Source organism: Symphalangus syndactylus, chromosome 17 (genome assembly GCF_028878055.3).
Source record: "Symphalangus syndactylus isolate Jambi chromosome 17, NHGRI_mSymSyn1-v2.1_pri, whole genome shotgun sequence".
In the NCBI taxonomy this organism is placed as follows: Eukaryota; Metazoa; Chordata; class Mammalia; order Primates; family Hylobatidae; genus Symphalangus; species Symphalangus syndactylus.
The window spans coordinates 7,721,395-7,749,183 of record NC_072439.2 but is presented as its reverse complement, the minus strand read 5'-3'; positions in this window follow the sequence as shown (position 1 = coordinate 7,749,183).

Genomic DNA, 27,789 nt, shown 5'->3' with positions numbered 1-27,789 from the left:
AACAGAGTTGAACCTTACTTTTGATTGAGCCGTTCTGAAACACTCTTTCTGTAGAAACTGCAATTGGACATGCTAAGCGCTAAGAGGCCTACATTGGGAAAAAGAATATCTTCAAATAAAAACTACACAGATGCATTCTGTGAAACTTATTTCTGATCTGTAAATTCAGTTAACAGAGATAAAACATATTTTTGATTGAGCAGTTAGGAAACACTCTTTTTGTAGAAAATGCAAGAGGAGATTCGGAGCGCTAAGGGGGTAATAGTGGAAAAAGCAATGTCTTCAAATATAAACTACACAGAATCATTCGGTGAAACTTATTTCTGATCTGTGCATTCAGCTAACAGAGTTAAACCATACTTTTGATTGAGCAGATCTGAACACTCTTTCTGTAGAAAATGCAACTGGACATTTGGAGCGCTAAGAGCGTAGTAGTGTAAAAAGGAATATATTCAAATATAAACTACACAGAAGCATTCTGTGAAACTTCTTTCTGATCTGAGCATTCAGCTAACAGAGTTAAACCATACTTTTGATTGAGCAGTTTTGAAACACTCTGTCTGTAGAAAATGCAACTGGACATTCGTAGCGCTAAGTGGGTAATAGTGGAAAAAAGAATATGTTCAAATATAAACTACACAGAAGCATTGTATGAAACTTATTTCTGTTCTGTGCATTCAACTAACAGAGTTGAACCTTACTTTTGATTGAGCCGTTCTGAAACACTCTTGCTGTAGAAACTGCAATTGGACATTCTGAGCGCTAAGAGGCCTATATTGGGAAAAATAATATCTTCAAATAAAAACTACACAGAAGAATTGTGTGAAACTTCTTTCTGTTCTGTTTGTTCAACTAAAAGAGTTGAACCTTAGTTTTGATTGAGCCGTTCTGAAACACTCTTTCTGTAGAAAATGCAAGTGGAGATTCGGAGCTCTAAGAGGGTAATAGTGGAAAAATGAATGTCTCCAAATATAAACTACACAGAATCATTCTGTGAAACTTCTTTCTGATCTGTGCATTCAGCTAACAGAGTTAAAACATACTTTTGATTGAGCAGATCTGAACACTCTTTCTGTAGAAAATGCAACTGGACATTTGGAGCGCTAAGAGAGTAGTAGTGGAAAAAGGAATATATTCAAATATAAACTACACAGAAGCATTCTGTGAAACTTCTTTCTGATCTGAGCATTCAGCTAACAGAGTTAAACCATACTTTTGATTGAGCAGTTTTGAAACACTCTGTCTGTAGAAAATGCAACTGGACATTCGTAGCGCTAAGTGGGTAATAGTGGAAAAAAGAATATGTTCAAATATAAACTACACAGAAGCATTGTATGAAACTTCTTTCTGTTCTGTGCATTCAACTAACAGAGTTGAACCTTACTTTTGATTGAGCCGTTCTGAAACACTCTTGCTGTAGAAACTGCAATTGGACATTCTGAGCGCTAAGAGGCCTATATTGGGAAAAATAATATCTTCAAATAAAAACTACACAGAAGAATTGTGTGAAACTTCTTTCTGTTCTGTTTGTTCAACTAAAAGAGTTGAACCTTAGTTTTGATTGAGCCGTTCTGAAACACTCTTTCTGTAGTAAATGCAAGTGGAGATTCGGAGCTCTAAGAGGGTAATAGTGGAAAAAGGAATTTCTCCAAATATAAACTACACAGAATCATTCTGTGAAACTTCTTTCTGATCTGTGCATTCAGCTAACAGAGTTAAACCATACTTTTGATTGAGCAGATCTGAACACTCTTTCTGTAGAAAATGCAACTGGACATTTGGAGCGCTAAGAGAGTAGTAGTGGAAAAAGGAATATATTCAAATATAAACTACACAGAAGCATTCTGTGAAACTTCTTTCTGATCTGAGCATTCAGCTAACAGAGTTAAACCATACTTTTGATTGAGCAGTTTTGAAACACTCTGTCTGTAGAAAATGCAACTGGACATTCGTAGCGCTAAGTGGGTAATAGCGGAAAAAAGAATATGTTCAAATATAAACTACACAGAAGCATTGTATGAAACTACTTTCTGTTCTGTGCATTCAACTAACAGAGTTGAACCTTACTTTTGATTGAGCCTTTCTGAAACACTCTTTCTGTAGAAACAGCAATTGGACATTCTAAGCGCTAGGAGGCCTATATTGGGAAAAATAATATCTTCAAATAAAAACTACACAGAAGCATTGTGTGAAACTTATTTCTGATATGTTCATTAAGCTAACAGAGTTAAACCATACTTTTGATTGCGCAGTTCTGAACACTCTTTCTGTAGAAAATGCAAGTGGACATTCTGAGCGCTAAGAGGGTAATAGTGGAAAAAGGAATATATTCAAATATAAACTACACAGTAGCATTCTGTGAAAATTCTTTCTGTTCTGTGCATTCAACTAACAGAGTTGAACCTTACTTTTGATTGAGCCGTTCTGAAACACTCTTTCTGTAGAAACTGCAATTGGACATGCTAAGCGCTAAGAGGCCTACATTGGGAAAAAGAATATCTTCAAATAAAAACTACACAGATGCATTCTGTGAAACTTATTTCTGATCTGTAAATTCAGTTAGCAGAGATAAAATATATTTTTGATTGAGCAGTTATGAAACACTCTTTTTGTAGAAAATGCAAGTGGAGATTCGGAGCGCTAAGAGGGTAATAGTGGAAAAAGGAATGTCTTCAAATATAAACTACACAGAATCATTCGGTGAAACATCTTTCTGATCTGTGCATTCAGCTAACAGAGTTAAACCATACTTTTGATTGAGCAGATCTGAACACTCTTTCTGTAGAAAATGCAACTGGACATTTGGAGCGCTAAGAGCGTAGTAGTGGAAAAAGGAATATATTCAAATATAAACTACACAGAAGAATTCTGTGAAACTTCTTTCTGATCTGAGCATTCAGCTAACAGAGTTAAACCATACTTTTGATTGAGCAGTTTTGAAACACTCTGTCTGTAGAAAATGCCACTGGACATTCGTAGCGCTAAGTGGGTAATAGCGGAAAAAAGAATATGTTCAAATATAAACTACACAGAAGCATTGTATGAAACTTCTTTCTGTTCTGTGCATTCAACTAACAGAGTTGAACCTTACTTTTGATTGAGCCTTTCTGAAACACTCTTTCTGTAGAAACTGCAATTGGACATTCTGAGCGCTAAGAGGCCTCTATTGGGAAAAATAATATCTTCAAATAAAAACTACACAGAAGCATTGTGTGAAACTTATTTCTGATATGTTCATTAAGCTAACAGAGTTAAACCATACTTTTGATTGCGCAGTTCTGAACACTCTTTCTGTAGAAAATGCAAGTGGACATTCGGAGCGCTAAGAGGGTAATAGTGGAAAAAGGAATATATTCAAATATAAACTACAAAGTAGCATTCCGTGAAAATTCTTTCTGTTCTGTGCATTCAACTTACAGAGTTGAACCTTACTTTTGATTGAGCCGTTCTGAAACACTCTTTCTGTAGAAACTGCAATTGGACATGCTAAGCGCTAAGAGGCCTACATTGGGAAAAAGAATATCTTCAAATAAAAACTACACAGATGCATTCTGTGAAACTTATTTCTGATCTGTAAATTCAGTTAGCAGAGATAAAACATATTTTTGATTGCCCAATTCTGAATACTCTTTCTGTAGAAAATGCAAGTGGACATTCGGAGCGCTAAGAGGGTAATAGTGGAAAAAGGAATATCTTCAAATATAAACTACACAGTAGCATTCTGTGAATATACTTTCTGTTCTGTGCATTCAACTAACAGAGTTGAACCTTACTTTTGATTGAGCCGTTCTGAAACACTCTTTCTGTAGAAACTGCAATTGGACATGCTAAGCGCTAAGAGGCCTACATTGGGAAAAAGAATATCTTCAAATAAAAACTACACAGATGCATTCTGTGAAACTTATTTCTGATCTGTAAATTCAGTTAACAGAGATAAAACATATTTTTGATTGAGCAGTTATGAAACACTCTTTTTGTAGAAAATGCAAGAGGAGATTCGGAGCGCTAAGGGGGTAATAGTGGAAAAAGCAATGTCTTCAAATATAAACTACACAGAATCATTCGGTGAAACTTATTTCTGATCTGTGCATTCAGCTAACAGAGTTAAGCCATACTTTTGATTGAGCAGATCTGAACATTCTTTCTGTAGAAAATGCAACTGGACATTTGGAGCGCTAAGAGCGTAGTAGAGGAAAAAGGAATATAATCAAATATAAACTACACAGAAGCATTCTGTGAAACTTCTTTCTGATCTGAGCATTCAGCTAACAGAGTTAAACCATACTTTTGATTGAGCAGTTTTGAAACACTCTGTCTGTAGAAAATGCCACTGGACATTCGTAGCGCTAAGTGGGTAATAGCGGAAAAAAGAATATATTCAAATATAAACTACACAGAAGCATTGTATGAAACTTCTTTCTGTTCTGTGCATTCAACTAACAGAGTTGAACCTTACTTTTGATTGAGCCTTTCTGAAACACTCTTTCTGTAGGAAATGCAAGTGGACATTCGGAGCGCTAAGAGGGTAATAGTGGAAAAAGGAATATATTCAAATATAAACTACACAGTAGCATTCCGTGAAAATTCTTTCTGTTCTGTGCATTCAACTTACAGAGTTGAACCTTACTTTTGATTGAGCCGTTCTGAAACACTCTTTCTGTAGAAACTGCAATTGGACATGCTAAGCGCTAAGAGGCCTACATTGGGAAAAAGAATATCTTCAAATAAAAACTACACAGATGCATTCTGTGAAACTTATTTCTGATCTGTAAATTCAGTTAGCAGAGATAAAACATATTTTTGATTGCCCAGTTCTGAACACTCTTTCTGTAGAAAATGCAAGTGGACATTCGGAGCGCTAAGAGGGTAATAGTGGAAAAAGGAATATCTTCAAATATAAACTACACAGTAGCATTCTGTGAATATTCTTTCTGTTCTGTGCATTCAACTAACAGAGTTGAACCTTACTTTTGATTGAGCCGTTCTGAAACACTCTTTCTGTAGAAACTGCAATTGGACATGCTAAGCGCTAAGAGGCCTACATTGGGAAAAAGAATATCTTCAAATAAAAACTACACAGATGCATTCTGTGAAACTTATTTCTGATCTGTAAATTCAGTTAACAGAGATAAAACATATTTTTGATTGAGCAGTTATGAAACACTCTTTTTGTAGAAAATGCAAGAGGAGATTCGGAGCGCTAAGAGGGTAATAGTGGAAAAAGGAATGTCTTCAAATATAAACTACACAGAATCATTCGGTGAAACTTCTTTCTGATCTGTGCATTCAGCTAACAGAGTTAAACCATACTTTTGATTGAGCAGATCTGAACACTCTTTCTGTAGAAAATGCAACTGGACATTTGGAGCGCTAAGAGCGTAGTAGTGGAAAAAGGAATATATTCAAATATAAACTACACAGAAGCATTCTGTGAAACTTCTTTCTGATCTGAGCATTCAGCTAACAGAGTTAAACCATACTTTTGATTGAGCAGTTTTGAAACACTCTGTCTGTAGAAAATGCAACTGGACATTCGTAGCGCTAAGTGGGTAATAGTGGAAAAAAGAATATGTTCAAATATAAACTACACAGAAGCATTGTATGAAACTACTTTCTGTTCTGTGCATTCACCTAACAGAGTTGAACCTTACTTTTGATTGAGCCTTTCTGAAACACTCTTTCTGTAGAAACTGCAATTGGACATTCTGAGCGCTAGGAGGCCTATATTGGGAAAAATAATATCTTCAAATAAAAACTACACAGCAGAATTGTGTGAAACTTCTTTCTGTTCTGTTTGTTCAACTAAAAGAGTTGAACCTTAGTTTTGATTGAGCCGTTCTGAAACACTCTTTCTGTAGAAAATGCAAGTGGAGATTCGGAGCTCTAAGAGGGTAATAATGGAAAAAGGAATGTCTCCAAATATAAACTACACAGAATCATTCTGTGAAACTTCTTTCTGATCTGTGCATTCAGCTAACAGAGTTAAAACATACTTTTGATTGAGCAGATCTGAACACTCTTTCTGTAGAAAATGCAACTGGACATTTGGAGCGCTAAGAGAGTAGTAGTTTAAAAAGGAATATATTCAAATATAAACTACACAGAAGCATTCTGTGAAACTTCTTTCTGATCTGAGCATTCAGCTAACAGAGTTAAACCATACTTTTGATTGAGCAGTTTTGAAACACTCTGTCTGTAGAAAATGCAACTGGACATTCGTAGCGCTAAGTGGGTAATAGTGGAAAAAAGAATATGTTCAAATATAAACTACACAGAAGCATTGTATGAAACTTCTTTCTGTTCTGTGCATTCAACTAACAGAGTTGAACCTTACTTTTGATTGAGCCGTTCTGAAACACTCTTGCTGTAGAAAGTGCAATTGGACATTCTGAGCGCTAAGAGGCCTATATTGGGAAAAATAATATCTTCAAATAAAAACTACACAGAAGAATTGTGTGAAACTTCTTTCTGTTCTGTTTGTTCAACTAAAAGAGTTGAACCTTAGTTTTGATTGAGCCGTTCTGAAACACTCTTTCTGTAGAAAATGCAAGTGGAGATTCGGAGCTCTAAGAGGGTAATAGTGGAAAAAGGAATGTCTCCAAATATAAACTACACAGAATCATTCTGTGAAACTTCTTTCTGATCTGTGCATTCAGCTAACAGAGTTAAACCATACTTTTGATTGAGCAGATCTGAACACTCTTTCTGTAGAAAATGCAACTGGACATTTGGAGCGCTAAGAGAGTAGTAGTGGAAAAAGTAATATATTCAAATATAAACTACACAGAAGCATTCTGTGAAACTTCTTTCTGATCTGAGCATTCAGCTAACAGAGTTAAACCATACTTTTGATTGAGCAGTTTTGAAACACTCTGTCTGTAGAAAATGCAACTGGACATTCGTAGCGCTAAGTGGGTAATAGTGGAAAAAAGAATATGTTCAAATATAAACTACACAGAAGCATTGTATGAAACTACTTTCTGTTCTGTGCATTCAACTAACAGAGTTGAACCTTACTTTTGATTGAGCCTTTCTGAAACACTCTTTCTGTAGAAACAGCAATTGGACATTCTGAGCGCTAGGAGGCCTATATTGGGAAAAATAATATCTTCAAATAAAAACTACACAGAAGCATTGTGTGAAACTTATTTCTGATATGTTCATTAAGCTAACAGAGTTAAACCATACTTTTGATTGCGCAGTTCTGAACACTCTTTCTGTAGAAAATGCAAGTGGACATTCTGAGCGCTAAGAGGGTAATAGTGGAAAAAGGAATATATTCAAATATAAACTACACAGTAGCATTCTGTGAAAATTCTTTCTGTTCTGTGCATTCAACTAACAGAGTTGAACCTTACTTTTGATTGAGCCGTTCTGAAACACTCTTTCTGTAGAAACTGCAATTGGACATGCTAAGCGCTAAGAGGCCTACATTGGGAAAAAGAATATCTTCAAATAAAAACTACACAGATGCATTCTGTGAAACTTATTTCTGATCTGTAAATTCAGTTAGCAGAGATAAAATATATTTTTGATTGAGCAGTTATGAAACACTCTTTTTGTAGAAAATGCAAGTGGAGATTCGGAGCGCTAAGAGGGTAATAGTATAAAAAGGAATGTCTTCAAATATAAACTACAGAGAATCATTCGGTGAAACATCTTTCTGATCTGTGCATTCAGCTAACAGAGTTAAACCATACTTTTGATTGAGCAGATCTGAACACTCTTTCTGTAGAAAATGCAACTGGACATTTGGAGCGCTAAGAGCGTAGTAGTGGAAAAAGGAATATATTCAAATATAAACTACACAGAAGAATTCTGTGAAACTTCTTTCTGATCTGAGCATTCAGCTAACAGAGTTAAACCATACTTTTGATTGAGCAGTTTTGAAACACTCTGTCTGTAGAAAATGCCACTGGACATTCGTAGCGCTAAGTGGGTAATAGCGGAAAAAAGAATATGTTCAAATATAAACTACACAGAAGCATTGTATGAAACTTCTTTCTGTTCTGTGCATTCAACTAACAGAGTTGAACCTTACTTTTGATTGAGCCTTTCTGAAACACTCTTTCTGTAGAAACTGCAATTGGACATTCTGAGCGCTAAGAGGCCTCTATTGGGAAAAATAATATCTTCAAATAAAAACTACACAGAAGCATTGTGTGAAACTTATTTCTGATATGTTCATTAAGCTAACAGAGTTAAACCATACTTTTGATTGCGCAGTTCTGAACACTCTTTCTGTAGAAAATGCAAGTGGACATTCGGAGCGCTAAGAGGCTAATAGTGGAAAAAGGAATATATTCAAATATAAACTACAAAGTAGCATTCCGTGAAAATTCTTTCTGTTCTGTGCATTCAACTTACAGAGTTGAACCTTACATTTGATTGAGCCGTTCTGAAACACTCTTTCTGTAGAAACTGCAATTGGACATGCTAAGCGCTAAGAGGCCTACATTGGGAAAAAGAATATCTTCAAATAAAAACTACACAGATGCATTGTGTGAAACTTATTTCTGATCTGTAAATTCAGTTAGCAGAGATAAAACATATTTTTGATTGCCCAGTTCTGAATACTCTTTCTGTAGAAAATGCAAGTGGACATTCGGAGCGCTAAGAGGGTAATAGTGGAAAAAGGAATATCTTCAAATATAAACTACACAGTAGCATTCTGTGAATATTCTTTCTGTTCTGTGCATTCAACTAACAGAGTTGAACCTTACTTTTGATTGAGCCTTTCTGAAACACTCTTTCTGTAGAAACTGCAATTGGACATGCTAAGCGCTAAGAGGCCTACATTGGGAAAAAGAATATGTTCAAATAAAAACTACACAGATGCATTCTGTGAAACTTATTTCTGATCTGTAAATTCAGTTAGCAGAGATAAAACATATTTTTGATTGCCCAGTTCTGAATACTCTTTCTGTAGAAAATGCAAGTGGACATTCGGAGCGCTAAGAGGGTAATAGTGGAAAAAGGAATATCTTCAAATATAAACTACACAGTAGCATTCTGTGAATATTCTTTCTGTTCTGTGCATTCAACTAACAGAGTTGAACCTTACTTTTGATTGAGCCGTTCTGAAACACTCTTTCTGTAGAAAGTGCAATTTGACATGCTAAGCTCAAAGAGGCCTACATTGGGAAAAAGAATATCTTCAAATAAAAACTACACAGATGCATTCTGTGAAACTTATTTCTGATCTGTAAATTCAGTTAACAGAGGTAAAACATATTTTTGATTGAGCAGTTATGAAACACTCTTTTTGTAGAAAATGCAAGTGGAGATTCGGAGCGCTAAGAGGGTAATAGTGGAAAAAGGAATGTCTTCAAATATAAACTACACAGAATCATTCAGTGAAACTTCTTTCTGATCTGTGCATTCAGCTAACAGAGTTAAACCATACTTTTGATTGAGCAAATCTGAACACTCTTTCTGTAGAAAATGCAACTGGACATTTGGAGCGCTAATAGCGTAGTAGTGGAAAAAGTAATATATTCAAATATAAACTACACAGAAGCATTCTGTGAAACTTCTTTCTGATCTGAGCATTCAGCTAACAGAGTTAAACCATACTTTTGATTGAGCAGTTTTGAAACACTCTCTCTGTAGAAAATGCAACTGGAGATTCGTAGCGCTAAGGGGGTAATAGTGGAAAAAAGAATATGTTCAAATATAAACTACACAGAAGCATTGTATGAAACATCTTTCTGTTCTGTGCATTCAACTAACAGAGTTGAACCTTACTTTTGATTGAGCCGTTCTGAAACACTCTATCTGTAGAAACTGCAATTGGACATTCTGAGCGCTAAGAGGCCTATATTGGGAAAAAGAATGTCTACAAATAAAAACTACACAGAAGAATTGTGTGAAACTTCTTTCTGTTCTGTTTGTTCAACTAAAAGTGATGAACCTTAGTTTTGATTGAGCCGTTCTGAAACACTCTTTCTGTAGAAAGTGCAAGTGGAGATTCGGAGCGCTAAGAGGGTAATAGTGGAAAAAGGAATGGCTCCAAATATAAACTACACAGAATCATTCTGTGAAACTTCTTTCTGATCTGTGCATTCAGCTAACAGAGTTAAACCATACTTTTGATTGAGCAGATCTGAACACTCTTTCTGTAGAAAATGCAACTGGACATTTGGAGCGCTAAGAGAGTAGTAGTGGAAAAAGGAATATATTCAAATATAAACTACACAGAAGCATTCTGTGAAACTTCTTTCTGATCTGAGCATTCAGCTAACAGAGTTAAACCATACTTTTGATTGAGCAGTTTTGAAACACTCTCTCTGTAGAAAATGCAACTGGAGATTCGTAGCGCTAAGTGGGTAATAGTGGAAAAAAGAATATGTTCAAATATAAACTACACAGAAGCATTGTATGAAACATCTTTCTGTTCTGTGCATTCAACTAACAGAGTTGAACCTTACTTTTGATTGAGCCGTTCTGAAACACTCTATCTGTAGAAACTGCAATTGGACATTCTGAGCGCTAAGAGGCCTATATTGGGAAAAAGAATGTCTACAAATAAAAACTACACAGAAGAATTGTGTGAAACTTCTTTCTGTTCTGTTTGTTCAACTAAAAGTGATGAACCTTAGTTTTGATTGAGCCGTTCTGAAACACTCTTTCTGTAGAAAATGCAAGTGGAGATTCGGAGCGCTAAGAGGGTAATAGTGGAAAAAGGAATGTCTCCAAATATAAACTACACAGAATCATTCTGTGAAACTTCTTTCTGATCTGTGCATTCAGCTAACAGAGTTAAACCATACTTTTGATTGAGCAGATCTGAACACTCTTTCTGTAGAAAATGCAACTGGACATTTGGAGCGCTAAGAGAGTAGTAGTGGAAAAAGGAATATATTCAAATATAAACTACACAGAAGCATTCTGTGAAACTTCTTTCTGATCTGAGCATTCAGCTAACAGAGTTAAACCATACTTTTGATTGAGCAGTTTTGAAACACTCTGTCTGTAGAAAATGCAACTGGACATTCGTAGCGCTAAGTGGGTAATAGTGGAAAAAAGAATATGTTCAAATATAAACTACACAGAAGCATTGTATGAAACTTCTTTCTGTTCTGTGCATTCAACTAACAGAGTTGAACCTTACTTTTGATTGAGCCTTTCTGAAACACTCTTTCTGTAGAAACTGCAATTGGACATTCTGAGCGCTAAGAGGCCTCTATTGGGAAAAATAATATCTTCAAATAAAAACTACACAGAAACATTGTGTGAAACTTATTTCTGATATGTTCATTAAGCTAACAGAGTTAAACCATACTTTTGATTGCGCAGTTCTGAACACTCTTTCTGTAGAAAATGCAAGTGGACATTCCGAGCGCTAAGAGGGTAATAGTGGAAAAAGGAATATATTCAAATATAAACTACACAGTAGCATTCCGTGAAAATTCTTTCTGTTCTGTGCATTCAACTAACAGAGTTGAACCTTACTTTTGATTGAGCCGTTCTGAAACACTCTTTCTGTAGAAACTGCAATTGGACATGCTAAGCGCTAAGAGGCCTACATTGGGAAAAAGAATATCTTCAAATAAAAACTACACAGATGCATTCTGTGAAACTTATTTCTGATCTGTAAATTCAGTTAACAGAGATAAAACATATTTTTGATTGAGCAGTTCTGAAACACTCTTTTTGTAGAAAATGCAAGTGGAGATTCGGAGCGCTAAGAGGGTAATAGTGGAAAAAGGAATGTCTTCAAATATAAACTACAGAGAATCATTCGGTGAAACTTCTTTCTGATCTGTGCATTCAGCTAACAGAGTTAAACCATACTTTTGATTGAGCAGATCTGAACACTCTTTCTGTAGAAAATGCAACTGGACATTTGGAGCGCTAAGAGCGTAGTAGTGGAAAAAGGAATATATTCAAATATAAACTACACAGAAGAATTCTGTGAAACTTCTTTCTGATCTGAGCATTCAGCTAACAGAGTTAAACCATACTTTTGATTGAGCAGTTTTGAAACACTCTGTCTGTAGAAAATGCAACTGGACATTCGTAGCGCTAAGTGGGTAATAGTGGAAAAAAGAATATGTTCAAATATAAACTACACAGAAGCATTGTATGAAACATCTTTCTGTTCTGTGCATTCAAATAACAGAGTTGAACCTTACTTTTGATTGAGCCGTTCTGAAACACTCTATCTGTAGAAACTGCAATTGGACATTCTGAGCGCTAAGAGGCCTATATTGGGAAAAAGAATGTCTACAAATAAAAACTACACAGAAGAATTGTGTGAAACTTCTTTCTGTTCTGTTTGTTCAACTAAAAGTGATGAACCTTAGTTTTGATTGAGCCGTTCTGAAACACTCTTTCTGTAGAAAATGCAAGTGGAGATTCGGAGCGCTAAGAGGGTAATAGTGGAAAAAGGAATGGCTCCAAATATAAACTACACAGAATCATTCTGTGAAACTTCTTTCTGATCTGTGCATTCAGCTAACAGAGTTAAACCATACTTTTGATTGAGCAGATCTGAACACTCTTTCTGTAGAAAATGCAACTGGACATTTGGAGCGCTAAGAGAGTAGTAGTGGAAAAAGGAATATATTCAAATATAAACTACACAGAAGCATTCTGTGAAACTTCTTTCTGATCTGAGCATTCAGCTAACAGAGTTAAACCATACTTTTGATTGAGCAGTTTTGAAACACTCTGTCTGTAGAAAATGCAACTGGACATTCGTAGCGCTAAGTGGGTAATAGTGGAAAATAGAATATGTTCAAATATAAACTACACAGAAGCATTGTATGAAACTTCTTTCTGTTCTGTGCATTCAACTAACAGAGTTGAACCTTACTTTTGATTGAGCCGTTCTGAAACACTCTTGCTGTAGAAACTGCAATTGGACATTCTGAGAGCTAAGAGGCCTACATTGGGAAAAAGAATATCTTCAAATAAAAACTACACAGATTCATTCTGTGAAACTTATTTCTGATCTGTAAATTCAGTTAACAGAGATAAAACATATTTTTGATTGAGCAGTTCTGAAACACTCTTTTTGTAGAAAATGCAAGTGGAGATTCGGAGCGCTAAGAGGGTAATAGTGGAAAAAGGAATGTCTTCAAATATAAACTACACAGAATCATTCGGTGAAACTTCTTTCTGATCTGTGCATTCAGCTAACAGAGTTAAACCATACTTTTGATTGAGCAGATCTGAACACTCTTTCTGTAGAAAATGCATCTGGACATTTGGAGCGCTAAGAGCGTAGTAGTGGAAAAAGGAATATATTCAAATATAAACTACACAGAAGAATTCTGTGAAACTTCTTTCTGATCTGAGCATTCAGCTAACAGAGTTAAACCATACTTTTGATTGAGCAGTTTGAAACACTCTGTCTGTAGAAAATGCAACTGGACATTCGTAGCGCTAAGTGGGTAATAGTGGAAAAAAGAATATGTTCAAATATAAACTACACAGAAGCATTGTATGAAACAACTTTCTGTTCTGTGCATTCAAATAACAGAGTTGAACCTTACTTTTGATTGAGCCGTTCTGAAACACTCCATCTGTAGAAACTGCAATTGGACATTCTGAGCGCTAAGAGGCCTATATTGGGAAAAAGAATGTCTACAAATAAAAACTACACAGAAGAATTGTGTGAAACTTCTTTCTGTTCAGTTTGTTCAACTAAAGTGATGAACCTTAGTTTTGATTGAGCCGTTCTGAAACACTCTTTCTGTAGAAAGTGCAAGTGGAGATTCGGAGCGCTAAGAGGGTAATAGTGGAAAAAGGAATGGCTCCAAATATAAACTACACAGAATCATTCTGTGAAACTTCTTTCTGATCTGTGCATTCAGCTAACAGAGTTAAACCATACTTTTGATTGAGCAGATCTGAACACTCTTTCTGTAGAAAATGCAACTGGACATTTGGAGCGCTAAGAGAGTAGTAGTGGAAAAAGGAATATATTCAAATATAAACTACACAGAAGCATTCTGTGAAACTTCTTTCTGATCTGAGCATTCAGCTAACAGAGTTAAACCATACTTTTGATTGAGCAGTTTTGAAACACTCTCTCTGTAGAAAATGCAACTGGAGATTCGTAGCGCTAAGTGGGTAATAGTGGAAAAAAGAATATGTTCAAATATAAACTACACAGAAGCATTGTATGAAACATCTTTCTGTTCTGTGCATTCAACTAACAGAGTTGAACCTTACTTTTGATTGAGCCGTTCTGAAACACTCTATCTGTAGAAACTGCAATTGGACATTCTGAGCGCTAAGAGGCCTATATTGGGAAAAAGAATGTCTACAAATAAAAACTACACAGAAGAATTGTGTGAAACTTCTTTCTGTTCTGTTTGTTCAACTAAAAGTGATGAACCTTAGTTTTGATTGAGCCGTTCTGAAACACTCTTTCTGTAGAAAATGCAAGTGGAGATTCGGAGCGCTAAGAGGGTAATAGTGGAAAAAGGAATGTCTCCAAATATAAACTACACAGAATCATTCTGTGAAACTTCTTTCTGATCTGTGCATTCAGCTAACAGAGTTAAACCATACTTTTGATTGAGCAGATCTGAACACTCTTTCTGTAGAAAATGCAACTGGACATTTGGAGCGCTAAGAGAGTAGTAGTGGAAAAAGGAATATATTCAAATATAAACTACACAGAAGCATTCTGTGAAACTTCTTTCTGATCTGAGCATTCAGCTAACAGAGTTAAACCATACTTTTGATTGAGCAGTTTTGAAACACTCTGTCTGTAGAAAATGCAACTGGACATTCGTAGCGCTAAGTGGGTAATAGTGGAAAAAAGAATATGTTCAAATATAAACTACACAGAAGCATTGTATGAAACTTCTTTCTGTTCTGTGCATTCAACTAACAGAGTTGAACCTTACTTTTGATTGAGCCTTTCTGAAACACTCTTTCTGTAGAAACTGCAATTGGACATTCTGAGCGCTAAGAGGCCTCTATTGGGAAAAATAATATCTTCAAATAAAAACTACACAGAAACATTGTGTGAAACTTATTTCTGATATGTTCATTAAGCTAACAGAGTTAAACCATACTTTTGATTGCGCAGTTCTGAACACTCTTTCTGTAGAAAATGCAAGTGGACATTCCGAGCGCTAAGAGGGTAATAGTGGAAAAAGGAATATATTCAAATATAAACTACACAGTAGCATTCCGTGAAAATTCTTTCTGTTCTGTGCATTCAACTAACAGAGTTGAACCTTACTTTTGATTGAGCCGTTCTGAAACACTCTTTCTGTAGAAACTGCAATTGGACATGCTAAGCGCTAAGAGGCCTACATTGGGAAAAAGAATATCTTCAAATAAAAACTACACAGATGCATTCTGTGAAACTTATTTCTGATCTGTAAATTCAGTTAACAGAGATAAAACATATTTTTGATTGAGCAGTTCTGAAACACTCTTTTTGTAGAAAATGCAAGTGGAGATTCGGAGCGCTAAGAGGGTAATAGTGGAAAAAGGAATGTCTTCAAATATAAACTACAGAGAATCATTCGGTGAAACTTCTTTCTGATCTGTGCATTCAGCTAACAGAGTTAAACCATACTTTTGATTGAGCAGATCTGAACACTCTTTCTGTAGAAAATGCAACTGGACATTTGGAGCGCTAAGAGCGTAGTAGTGGAAAAAGGAATATATTCAAATATAAACTACACAGAAGAATTCTGTGAAACTTCTTTCTGATCTGAGCATTCAGCTAACAGAGTTAAACCATACTTTTGATTGAGCAGTTTTGAAACACTCTGTCTGTAGAAAATGCAACTGGACATTCGTAGCGCTAAGTGGGTAATAGTGGAAAAAAGAATATGTTCAAATATAAACTACACAGAAGCATTGTATGAAACATCTTTCTGTTCTGTGCATTCAAATAACAGAGTTGAACCTTACTTTTGATTGAGCCGTTCTGAAACACTCTATCTGTAGAAACTGCAATTGGACATTCTGAGCGCTAAGAGGCCTATATTGGGAAAAAGAATGTCTACAAATAAAAACTACACAGAAGAATTGTGTGAAACTTCTTTCTGTTCTGTTTGTTCAACTAAAAGTGATGAACCTTAGTTTTGATTGAGCCGTTCTGAAACACTCTTTCTGTAGAAAATGCAAGTGGAGATTCGGAGCGCTAAGAGGGTAATAGTGGAAAAAGGAATGGCTCCAAATATAAACTACACAGAATCATTCTGTGAAACTTCTTTCTGATCTGTGCATTCAGCTAACAGAGTTAAACCATACTTTTGATTGAGCAGATCTGAACACTCTTTCTGTAGAAAATGCAACTGGACATTTGGAGCGCTAAGAGAGTAGTAGTGGAAAAAGGAATATATTCAAATATAAACTACACAGAAGCATTCTGTGAAACTTCTTTCTGATCTGAGCATTCAGCTAACAGAGTTAAACCATACTTTTGATTGAGCAGTTTTGAAACACTCTGTCTGTAGAAAATGCAACTGGACATTCGTAGCGCTAAGTGGGTAATAGTGGAAAATAGAATATGTTCAAATATAAACTACACAGAAGCATTGTATGAAACTTCTTTCTGTTCTGTGCATTCAACTAACAGAGTTGAACCTTACTTTTGATTGAGCCGTTCTGAAACACTCTTGCTGTAGAAACTGCAATTGGACATTCTGAGAGCTAAGAGGCCTACATTGGGAAAAACAATATCTTCAAATAAAAACTACACAGATTCATTCTGTGAAACTTATTTCTGATCTGTAAATTCAGTTAACAGAGATAAAACATATTTTTGATTGAGCAGTTCTGAAACACTCTTTTTGTAGAAAATGCAAGTGGAGATTCGGAGCGCTAAGAGGGTAATAGTGGAAAAAGGAATGTCTTCAAATATAAACTACACAGAATCATTCGGTGAAACTTCTTTCTGATCTGTGCATTCAGCTAACAGAGTTAAACCATACTTTTGATTGAGCAGATCTGAACACTCTTTCTGTAGAAAATGCATCTGGACATTTGGAGCGCTAAGAGCGTAGTAGTGGAAAAAGGAATATATTCAAATATAAACTACACAGAAGAATTCTGTGAAACTTCTTTCTGATCTGAGCATTCAGCTAACAGAGTTAAACCATACTTTTGATTGAGCAGTTTGAAACACTCTGTCTGTAGAAAATGCAACTGGACATTCGTAGCGCTAAGTGGGTAATAGTGGAAAAAAGAATATGTTCAAATATAAACTACACAGAAGCATTGTATGAAACAACTTTCTGTTCTGTGCATTCAAATAACAGAGTTGAACCTTACTTTTGATTGAGCCGTTCTGAAACACTCCATCTGTAGAAACTGCAATTGGACATTCTGAGCGCTAAGAGGCCTATATTGGGAAAAAGAATGTCTACAAATAAAAACTACACAGAAGAATTGTGTGAAACTTCTTTCTGTTCAGTTTGTTCAACTAAAGTGATGAACCTTAGTTTTGATTGAGCCGTTCTGAAACACTCTTTCTGTAGAAAATGCAAGTGGAGATTCGGAGCGCTAAGAGGGTAATAGTGGAAAAAGGAATGGCTCCAAATATAAACTACACAGAATCATTCTGTGAAACTTCTTTCTGATCTGTGCATTCAGCTAACAGAGTTAAACCATACTTTTGATTGAGCAGATCTGAACAATCTTTCTGTAGAAAATGCAACTGGACATTTGGAGCGCTAAGAGAGTAGTAGTGGAAAAAGGAATATATTCAAATATAAACTACACAGAAGCATTCTGTGAAACTTCTTTCTGATCTGAGCATTCAGCTAACAGAGTTAAACCATACTTTTGATTGAGCAGTTTTGAAACACTCTGTCTGTAGAAAATGCAACTGGACATTCGTAGCGCTAAGTGGGTAATAGTGGAAAAAAGAATATGTTCAAATATAAACTACACAGAAGCATTGTATGAAACTTCTTTCTGTTCTGTGCATTCAACTAACAGAGTTGTACCTTACTTTTGATTGAGCCGTTCTGAAACACTCTTGCTGTAGAAACTGCAATTGGACATTCTGAGCGCTAAGAGGCCTATATTGGGAAAAAGAATGTCTACAAATAAAAACTACACAGAAGAATTGTGTGAAACTTCTTTCTGTTCTGTTTGTTCAACTAAAAGTGATGAACCTTAGTTTTGATTGAGCCGTTCTGAAACACTCTTTCTGTAGAAAATGCAAGTGGAGATTCGGAGCGCTAAGAGGGTAATAGTGGAAAAAGGAATGGCTCCAAATATAAACTACACAGAATCATTCTGTGAAACTTCTTTCTGATCTGTGCATTCAGCTAACAGAGTTAAACCATACTTTTGATTGAGCAGATCTGAACACTCTTTCTGTAGAAAATGCAACTGGACATTTGGAGCGCTAAGAGAGTAGTAGTGGAAAAAGGAATATATTCAAATATAAACTACACAGAAGCATTCTGTGAAACTTCTTTCTGATCTGAGCATTCAGCTAACAGAGTTAAACCATACTTTTGATTGAGCAGTTTTGAAACACTCTCTCTGTAGAAAATGCAACTGGAGATTCGTAGCGCTAAGTGGGTAATAGTGGAAAAAAGAATATGTTCAAATATAAACTACACAGAAGCATTGTATGAAACATCTTTCTGTTCTGTGCATTCAACTAACAGAGTTGAACCTTACTTTTGATTGAGCCGTTCTGAAACACTCTATCTGTAGAAACTGCAATTGGACATTCTGAGCGCTAAGAGGCCTATATTGGGAAAAAGAATGTCTACAAATAAAAACTACACAGAAGAATTGTGTGAAACTTCTTTCTGTTCTGTTTGTTCAACTAAAAGTGATGAACTTTAGTTTTGATTGAGCCGTTCTGAAACACTCTTTCTGTAGAAAATGCAAGTGGAGATTCGGAGCGCTAAGAGGGTAATAGTGGAAAAAGGAATGTCTCCAAATATAAACTACACAGAATCATTCTGTGAAACTTCTTTCTGATCTGTGCATTCAGCTAACAGAGTTAAACCATACTTTTGATTGAGCAGATCTGAACACTCTTTCTGTAGAAAATGCAACTGGACATTTGGAGCGCTAAGAGAGTAGTAGTGGAAAAAGTAATATATTCAAATATAAACTACACAGAAGCATTCTGTGAAACTTCTTTCTGATCTGAGCATTCAGCTAACAGAGTTAAACCATACTTTTGATTGAGCAGTTTTGAAACACTCTGTCTGTAGAAAATGCAACTGGACATTCGTAGCTCTAAGTGGGTAATAGTGGAAAAAAGAATATGTTCAAATATAAACTACACAGAAGCATTGTATGAAACTTCTTTCTGTTCTGTGCATTCAACTAACAGAGTTGAACCTTACTTTTGATTGAGCCTTTATGAAACACTCTTTCTGTAGAAACTGCAATTGGACATTCTGAGCGCTAAGAGGCCTCTATTGGGAAAAATAATATCTTCAAATAAAAACTACACAGAAACATTGTGTGAAACTTATTTCTGATATGTTCATTAAGCTAACAGAGTTAAACCATACTTTTGATTGCGCAGTTCTGAACACTCTTTCTGTAGAAAATGCAAGTGGACATTCCGAGCGCTAAGAGGGTAATAGTGGAAAAAGGAATATATTCAAATATAAACTACACAGTAGCATTCCGTGAAAATTCTTTCTGTTCTGTGCATTCAACTAACAGAGTTGAACCTTACTTTTGATTGAGCCGTTCTGAAACACTCTTTCTGTAGAAACTGCAATTGGACATGCTAAGCGCTAAGAGGCCTACATTGGGAAAAAGAATATCTTCAAATAAAAACTACACAGATGCATTCTGTGAAACTTATTTCTGATCTGTAAATTCAGTTAACAGAGATAAAACATATTTTTGATTGAGCAGTTATGAAACACTCTTTTTGTAGAAAATGCAAGTGGAGATTCGGAGCGCTAAGAGGGTAATAGTGGAAAAAGGAATGTCTTCAAATATAAACTACACAGAATCATTCGGTGAAACTTCTTTCTGATCTGTGCATTCAGCTAACAGAGTTAAACCATACTTTTGATTGAGCAGATCTGAACACTCTTTCTGTAGAAAATGCATCTGGACATTTGGAGCGCTAAAAGCGTAGTAGTGGAAAAAGGAATATATTCAAATATAAACTACACAGAAGAATTCTGTGAAACTTCTTTCTTATCTGAGCATTCAGCTAACAGAGTTAAACCATACTTTTGATTGAGCAGTTTTGAAACACTCTGTCTGTAGAAAATGCAACTGGACATTCGTAGCGCTAAGTGGGTAATAGTGGAAAAAAGAATATGTTCAAATATAAACTACACAGAAGCATTGTATGAAACAACTTTCTGTTCTGTGCATTCAAATAACAGAGTTGAAACTTACTTTTGATTGAGCCGTTCTGAAACTCTCTATCTGTAGAAACTGCAATTGGACATTCTGAGCGCTAAGAGGCCTATATTGGGAAAAAGAATGTCTACAAATAAAAACTACACAGAAGAATTGTGTGAAACTTCTTTCTGTTCAGTTTGTTCAACTAAAGTGATGAACCTTAGCTTTGATTGAGCCGTTCTGAAACACTCTTTCTGTAGAAAATGCAAGTGGAGATTCGGAGCGCTAAGAGGGTAATAGTGGAAAAAGGAATGGCTCCAAATATAAACTACACAGAATCATTCTGTGAAATTCTTTCTGATCTGTGCATTCAGCTAACAGAGTTAAACCATACTTTTGACTGAGCAGATCTGAACAATCTTTCTGTAGAAAATGCAACTGGACATTTGGAGCGCTAAGAGAGTAGTAGTGGAAAAAGGAATATATTCAAATATAAACTACACAGAAGCATTCTGTGAAACTTCTTTCTGATCTGAGCATTCAGCTAACAGAGTTAAACCATACTTTTGATTGAGCAGTTTTGAAACACTCTGTCTGTAGAAAATGCAACTGGACATTCGTAGCGCTAAGTGGGTAATAGTGGAAAAAAGAATATGTTCAAAAATAAACTACACAGAAGCATTGTATGAAACTTCTTTCTGTTCTGTGCATTCAACTAACAGAGTTGTACCTTACTTTTGATTGAGCCGTTCTGAAACACTCTTGCTGTAGAAACTGCAATTGGACATTCTGAGCGCTAAGAGGCCTATATTGGGAAAAATAATATCTTCAAATAAAAACTACACAGAAGAATTGTGTGAAACTTCTTTCTGTTCTGTTTGTTCAACTAAAAGAGTTGAACCTTAGTTTTGATTGAGCCGTTCTGAAACACTCTTTCTGTAGAATATGCAAGTGGAGATTCGGAGCTCTAAGAGGGTAATAGTGGAAAAAGGAATGTCTCCAAATATAAACTACACAGAATCATTCTGTGAAACTTCTTTCTGATCTGTGCATTCAGCTAACAGATTTAAACCATACTTTTGATTGAGCAGATCTGAACACTCTTTCTGTAGAAAATGCAACTGGACATTTGGAGCGCTAAGAGAGTACTAGTGGAAAAAGGAATATATTCAAATATAAACTACACAGAAGCATTCTGTGAAACTTCTTTCTGATCTGAGCATTCAGCTAACAGAGTTAAACCATACTTTTAATTGAGCAGTTTTGAAACACTCTGTCTGTAGAAAATGCAACTGGACATTCGTAGCGCTAAGTGGGTAAGAGTGGAAAAAAGAATATGTTCAAATATAAACTACACAGAAGCATTGTATGAAACTTCTTTCTGTTCTGTGCATTCAACTAACAGAGTTGAACCTTACTTTTGATTGAGCCTTTCTGAAACACTCTTTCTGTAGAAACTGCAATTGGACATTCTGAGCGCTAAGAGGCCTCTATTGGGAAAAATAATATCTTCAAATAAAAACTACACAGAAACATTGTGTGAAACTTATTTCTGATATGTTCATTAAGCTAACAGAGTTAAACCATACTTTTGATTGCGCAGTTCTGAACACTCTTTCTGTAGAAAATGCAAGTGGACATTCCGAGCGCTAAGAGGGTAATAGTGGAAAAAGGAATATATTCAAATATAAACTACACAGTAGCATTCCGTGAAAATTCTTTCTGTTCTGTGCATTCAACTAACATTGTTGAACCTTACTTTTGATTGAGCCGTTCTGAAACACTCTTTCTGTAGAAACTGCAATTGGACATGCTAAACGCTAAGAGGCCTACATTGGGAAAAAGAATATCTTCAAATAAAAACTACACAGATGCATTCTGTGAAACTTATTTCTGATCTGTAAATTCAGTTAACAGAGATAAAACATATTTTTGATTGAGCAGTTATGAAACACTCTTTTTGTAGAAAATGCAAGTGGAGATTCGGAGCGCTAACAGGGTAATAGTGGAAAAAGGAATGTCTTCATATATAAACTACACAGAATCATTCGGTGAAACTTCTTTCTGATCTGTGCATTCAGCTAACAGAGTTAAACCTTACATTTGATTGAGCAGATCTGAACACTCTTTCTGTAGAAAATGCAACTGGACATTTGGAGCGCTAAGAGCGTAGTAGTGGAAAAAGGAATATATTCAAATATAAACTACACAGAAGAATTCTGTGAAACTTCTTTCTGATCTGAGCATTCAGCTAACAGAGTTAAACCATACTTTTGATTGAGCAGTTTTGAAACACTCTGTCTGTAGAAAATGCAACTGGACATTCGTAGCGCTAAGTGGGTAATAGTGGAAAAAAGAATATGTTCAAATATAAACTACACAGAAGCATTGTATGAAACTTCTTTCTGTTCTGTGCATTCAACTAACAGAGTTGAACCTTACTTTTGATTGAGCCGTTCTGAAACACTCTTTCTGTAGAAACTGCAATTGGACATTCTGAGCGCTAAGAGGCCTATATTGGGAAAAAGAATGTCTACAAATAAAAACTACACAGAAGAATTGTGTGAAACTTCTTTCTGTTCTGTTTGTTCAACTAAAAGACTTGAACCTTAGTTTTGATTGAGCCGTTCTGAAACACTCTTTCTGTAGAAAATGCAAGTGGAGATTCGGAGCGCTAAGAGGGTAATAGTGGAAAAAGGAATGTCTCCAAATATAAACTACACAGAATCATTCTGTGAAACTTCTTTCTGATCTGTGCATTCAGGTAACAGAGTTAAACCATACTTTTGATTGAGCAGATCTGAACACTCTTTCTGTAGAAAATGCAACTGGACATTTGGAGCGCTAAGAGAGTAGTAGTGGAAAAAGGAATATATTCAAATATAAACTACACAGAAGCATTCTGTGAAACTTCTTTCTGATCTGAGCATTCAGCTAACAGAGTTAAACCATACTTTTGATTGAGCAGTTTTGAAACACTCTGTCTGTAGAAAATGCCACTGGACATTCGTAGCGCTAAGTGGGTAATAGCGGAAAAAAGAATATGTTCAAATATAAACTACACAGAAGCATTGTATGAAACTTCTTTCTGTTCTGTGCATTCAACTAACAGAGTTGAACCTTACTTTTGATTGAGCCTTTCTGAAACACTCTTTCTGTAGAAACTGCAATTGGACATTCTGAGCGCTAAGAGGCCTCTATTGGGAAAAATAATATCTCCAAATAAAAACTACACAGAAGCATTGTGTGAAACTTATTTCTGATATGTTCATTAAGCTAACAGAGTTAAACCATACTTTTGATTGCGCAGTTCTGAACACTCTTTCTGTAGAAAATGCAAGTGGACATTCGGAGCGCTAAGAGGGTAATAGTGGAAAAAGGAATATATTCAAATATAAACTACACAGTAGCATTCCGTGAAAATTCTTTCTGTTCTGTGCATTCAACTTACAGAGTTGAACCTTACTTTTGATTGAGCCGTTCTGAAACACTCTTTCTGTAGAAACTGCAATTGGACATGCTAAGCGCTAAGAGGCCTACATTGGGAAAAAGAATATCTTCAAATAAAAACTACACAGATGCATTCTGTGAAAGTTATTTCTGATCTGTAAATTCAGTTATCAGAGATAAAACATATTTTTGATTGACCAGTTCTGAACACTCTTTCTGTAGAAAATGCAAGTGGACATTCAGAGCGCTAAGAGGGTAATAGTGGAAAAAGGAATATCTTCAAATATAAACTACACAGTAGCATTCTGTGAATATTCTTTCTGTTCTGTGCATTCAACTAACAGAGTTGAACCTTACTTTTGATTGAGCCGTTCTGAAACACTCTTTCTGTAGAAACTGCAATTGGACATGCTAAGCGCTAAGAGGCCTACATTGGGAAAAAGAATATCTTCAAATAAAAGCTACACAGATGCATTCTGTGAAACTTATTTCTGATCTGTAAATTCAGTTAACAGAGATAAAACATATTTTTGATTGAGCAGTTATGAAACACTCTTTTTGTAGAAAATGCAAGAGGAGATTCGGAGCGCTAAGAGGGTAATAGTGGAAAAAGGAATGTCTTCAAATATAAACTACAGAGAATCATTCGGTGAAACTTCTTTCTGATCTGTGCATTCAGCTAACAGAGTTAAACCATACTTTTGATTGAGCAGATCTGAACACTCTTTCTGTAGAAAATGCAACTGGACATTTGGAGCGCTAAGAGCGTAGTAGTGGAAAAAGGAATATATTCAAATATAAACTACACAGAAGAATTCTGTGAAACTTCTTTCTGATCTGAGCATTCAGCTAACAGAGTTAAACCATACTTTTGATTGAGCAGTTTTGAAACACTCTGTCTGTAGAAAATGCAACTGGACATTCGTAGCGCTAAGTGGGTAATAGTGGAAAAAAGAATATGTTCAAATATAAACTACACAGAAGCATTGTATGAAACATCTTTCTGTTCTGTGCATTCAAATAACAGAGTTGAACCTTACTTTTGATTGAGCCGTTCTGAAACACTCTATCTGTAGAAACTGCAATTGGACATTCTGAGCGCTAAGAGGCCTATATTAGGAAAAAGAATGTCTACAAATAAAAACTACACAGAAGAATTGTGTGAAACTTCTTTCTGTTCTGTTTGTTCAACTAAAAGTGATGAACCTTAGTTTTGATTGAGCCGTTCTGAAACACTCTTTCTGTAGAAAATGCAAGTGGAGATTCGGAGCGCTAAGAGGGTAATAGTGGAAAAAGGAATGGCTCCAAATATAAACTACACAGAATCATTATGTGAAACTTCTTTCTGATCTGTGCATTCAGCTAACAGAGTTAAACCATACTTTTGATTGAGCAGATCTGAACACTCTTTCTGTAGAAAATGCAACTGGACATTTGGAGCGCTAAGAGAGTAGTAGTGGAAAAAGGAATATATTCAAATATAAACTACACAGAAGCATTCTGTGAAACTTCTTTCTGATCTGAGCATTCAGCTAACAGAGTTAAACCATACTTTTGATTGAGCAGTTTTGAAACACTCTGTCTGTAGAAAATGCAACTGGACATTCGTAGCGCTAAGTGGGTAATAGTGGAAAAAAGAATATGTTCAAATATAAACTACACAGAAGCATTGTATGAAACTTCTTTCTGTTCTGTGCATTCAACTAACAGAGTTGAACCTTACTTTTGATTGAGCCGTTCTGAAACACTCTTGCTGTAGAAACTGCAATTGGACATTCTGAGCGCTAAGAGGCCTACATTGGGAAAAAGAATATCTTCAAATAAAAACTACACAGATGCATTCTGTGAAACTTATTTCTGATCTGTAAATTCAGTTAACAGAGATAAAACATATTTTTGATTGAGCAGTTCTGAAACACTCTTTTTGTAGAAAATGCAAGTGGAGATTCGGAGCGCTAAGAGGGTAATAGTGGAAAAAGGAATGTCTTCAAATATAAACTACACAGAATCATTCGGTGAAACTTCTTTCTGATCTGTGCATTCAGCTAACAGAGTTAAACCATACTTTTGATTGAGCAGATCTGAACACTCTTTCTGTAGAAAATGCATCTGGACATTTGGAGCGCTAAAAGCGTAGTAGTGGAAAAAGGAATATATTCAAATATAAACTACACAGAAGAATTCTGTGAAACTTCTTTCTTATCTGAGCATTCAGCTAACAGAGTTAAAACATACTTTTGATTGAGCAGTTTTGAAACACTCTGTCTGTAGAAAATGCAACTGGACATTCGTAGCGCTAAGTGGGTAATAGTGGAAAAAAGAATATGTTCAAATATAAACTACACAGAAGCATTGTATGAAACAACTTTCTGTTCTGTGCATTCAAATAACAGAGTTGAACCTTACTTTTGATTGAGCCGTTCTGAAACACTCTATCTGTAGAAACTGCAATTGGACATTCTGAGCGCTAAGAGGCCTATATTGGGAAAAAGAATGTCTACAAATAAAAACTACACAGAAGAATTGTGTGAAACTTCTTTCTGTTCAGTTTGTTCAACTAAAGTGATGAACCTTAGCTTTGATTGAGCCGTTCTGAAACACTCTTTCTGTAGAAAATGCAAGTGGAGATTCGGAGCGCTAAGAGGGCAATAGTGGAAAAAGGAATGGCTCCAAATATAAACTACACAGAATCATTCTGCGAAATTCTTTCTGATCTGTGCATTCAGCTAACAGAGTTAAACCATACTTTTGATTGAGCAGATCTGAACAATCTTTCTGTAGAAAATGCAACTGGACATTTGGAGCGCTAAGAGAGTAGTAGTGGAAAAAGGAATATATTCAAATATAAACTACACAGAAGCATTCTGTGAAACTTCTTTCTGATCTGAGCATTCAGCTAACAGAGTTAAACCATACTTTTGATTGAGCAGTTTTGAAACACTCTGTCTGTAGAAAATGCAACTGGACATTCGTAGCGCTAAGTGGGTAATAGTGGAAAAAAGAATATGTTCAAATATAAACTACACAGAAGCATTGTATGAAACTTCTTTCTGTTCTGTGCATTCAACTAACAGAGTTGTACCTTACTTTTGATTGAGCCGTTCTGAAACACTCTTTCTGTAGAAACTGCAATTGGACATTCTGAGCGCTAAGAGGCCTATATTGGGAAAAATAATATCTTCAAATAAAAACTACACAGAAGAATTGTGTGAAACTTCTTTCTGTTCTGTTTGTTCAACTAAAAGAGTTGAACCTTAGTTTTGATTGAGCCGTTCTGAAACACTCTTTCTGTAGAAAATGCAAGTGGAGATTCGGAGCTCTAAGAGGGTAATAGTGGAAAAAGGAATGTCTCCAAATATAAACTACACAGAATCATTCTGTGAAACTTCTTTCTGATCTGTGCATTCAGCTAACAGATTTAAACCATACTTTTGATTGAGCAGATCTGAACACTCTTTCTGTAGAAAATGCAACTGGACATTTGGAGCGCTAAGAGAGTACTAGTGGAAAAAGGAATATATTCAAATATAAACTACACAGAAGCATTCTGTGAAACTTCTTTCTGATCTGAGCATTCAGCTAACAGAGTTAAACCATACTTTTAATTGAGCAGTTTTGAAACACTCTGTCTGTAGAAAATGCAACTGGACATTCGTAGCGCTAAGTGGGTAAGAGTGGAAAAAAGAATATGTTCAAATATAAACTACACAGAAGCATTGTATGAAACTTCTTTCTGTTCTGTGCATTCAACTAACAGAGTTGAACCTTACTTTTGATTGAGCCTTTCTGAAACACTCTTTCTGTAGAAACTGCAATTGGACATTCTGAGCGCTAAGAGGCCTCTATTGGGAAAAATAATATCTTCAAATAAAAACTACACAGAAACATTGTGTGAAACTTATTTCTGATATGTTCATTAAGCTAACAGAGTTAAACCATACTTTTGATTGCGCAGTTCTGAACACTCTTTCTGTAGAAAATGCAAGTGGACATTCCGAGCGCTAAGAGGGTAATAGTGGAAAAAGGAATATATTCAAATATAAACTACACAGTAGCATTCCGTGA